The sequence below is a fragment of the Chrysochloris asiatica genome, unplaced genomic scaffold (genome assembly GCF_000296735.1).
Source record: "Chrysochloris asiatica unplaced genomic scaffold, ChrAsi1.0 scaffold00044, whole genome shotgun sequence".
NCBI lineage: Eukaryota > Metazoa > Chordata > Mammalia > Afrosoricida > Chrysochloridae > Chrysochloris > Chrysochloris asiatica.
The window spans coordinates 18,156,757-18,159,190 of NW_006408562.1; positions in this window are offsets into that span (position 1 = coordinate 18,156,757).

Here is a 2,434-nt window from a genome sequence, read left to right on the forward strand (position 1 = left end):
TATTGTCAGGAGGGACCAGTCACTGGAGAAGGATATCATGTTTGGTAATGTGGAGGGTCAGAGAAAAAGAGGAAGACCCCCAATGAGTTGGATTGGCCAAGTGGCAGCATTGATGGACTCAAGCGTGACAACAGTAGTGTGGTTGGCCTAGGATTGGGCGATGTTTCGTTCTTCTGTGTATAAGGTCGTTATGGGTCGGTACCGAATCGATGGCACCTAACAACAAAATCATTCTCTGTTACTTTCAATTGTGTGCACTGTGAGAGTCTGTAAGGTAACTGAGGCTCATGGTAAGCATTTTGATAACAATAAAAGGAAGTGATCATGGTGGCTGTATCATATTTCATTCACACCAACAATGGACAACGATTTCTATTTTTCCATATCCTCACCAATATTTGTTGTTTTCCATTTTCCTTTTGTTTTGTTATGGATTTCAGATCTTAGAGTGAGGTAGTTATCTTGTGTTTTCGATTTGCATATCTCTTATGTCTAATGGAAGGAGACATGGTGATTCTTTGGGTTAGGCTCTGGTCTGCTGATCACAATGTACACGGCTCAAACTCATCAGTTGCTCCAAGGAAAAAGATGAGGCTGTTTCTTCCTGTAAAGACTTAAAATTTTTTATAATCCCATTTACGGTTGCTGTAATTTGGAATCTACTCAATGGCAATAGGTTTAGAACAGCTAATGGAAGGAGCCCTAGTGGTGCAAATAGCTAAGCATTTAATTACTAGCATGAAGGCTGGTCAGTTTGAATCTGTGACTCTGTCATATGTGGTTGCTGAAAGTTAAAATCAGTCAGACAGCACATAAGAACAGCTAACGAGGTTGAACATTTTTTCATTTGATGAAATGTATATTCAAATCCTTTGCCCATGTTTAAATTGTGTTTTAAATTTTCTTGTTAAGTTGTATGAGTTATTTATATACTCTAAATATTAAATCTTTATCCAATATGTTTTTGTTGCTAAGTGTCATCGAGTTTGTTCCGACTCATAGCAACCATATGTACAACAGAACGAAACACCACCCTTTCTGTGCCATCCTCAGAATTGCTACTACACTCGAGTTCGTTGTGGCTACTACTGTGCCAGTCTGTTTCTCTGGGTATCTCCCTCTTTTTCGCTGTCCCTCTACTTTACCAAGCATGATGGCCTTCTACAGGGACTGATGATATGTCTGCCATATGAGAGACATAAGTCTGGCCATTTTGGCTTCTAAGAAGCATTCTGGTTATACTTCTTCCAACACAGATTTAGTTAGTTCTTCTGGAAGTCCATGGTACCTTTAACAGTCTTCTTCAATACCATAACTTACATTTATCAATGATTCTACAGTCTTCTTTATTCATTGTCCAACTCTCACATGCATATGAGGCTATTGAAAATATCATGACCTGGGTCATGTACACTTTAGTCCTCAAACTGACATCTTTTCTCTTCAACAACTTAAAGATTTGTGATTCCCAAAATTTGTCTCCCACTTTATAGTTTGCCTCTGTACTTTGCTGAGAAAGTCCTTATTTTTAATTTTGAGGAGGTCCAATTTATCTATTAGTTTAGAAGCCTGTTGAAGACTGCATCCTATTAGTCTTTATGCCTCCAGAACATAGCACAAACTTTGACTTTTGATGTAGTGTATATGAATATATGCAAATGAAGGAACTCTATATATAAATCTGGCCATTATTTCATAGAGATTGTGCAAAAATGTCTCCAACTCAGTGATACTATAGTAAGATTTCCTATATTGAAATCTCTAGCCATTTTACTAATGAACTCCCATGCAATCTAGGAGAGAAGAGTTGCACCTTTCATGTTTCACCTTTAGCCCAGCAGAAGGTTATCAGGCATCTACTCTTCTCTCTGTATGCTGGATAAATTTCTTTAGGGAGGGTGGAGATGGATCAATGCCAATGTTTAGATTCTCAAAATATTTCCAATTAAAAATGACTTCTGTGTTTCTTCCACTCAAGTGTTTTTTGATGAGCAAGAAGTAGAACTATGCAGTCACTCAAAAATATACAGCTTCCGTGAGAACCTATCACCGAATCAAGGTCTCAGCTGGCTTACATTTCTATACATTCTATGACACACACAGAGGCTTTTTTAACCAGGCTGGCCTGTTCTTGGGCATCCCTGCCAAGCTCCACAAGGATAACTAAGGAACTCCCAAAGCTGTTTTCATTTTTCACAATGGGGGCATGGCCATTTACTGAAAATATTGCGCTGTTTACTGAGCAACTGTGTGACCTTACAAAACCCTGGCGTTGCTGTCCATGTGGTCATGTTTGATTTTAGATGTGCATATTTTCCATGACTGACAAATGGTCTGGGTCACTTCTAGGTCTTCTGAAGGAAAGCTGAAATATGAATACATGCTAAATATATAATATATAGTGGATATATATATATATATATATATATATATA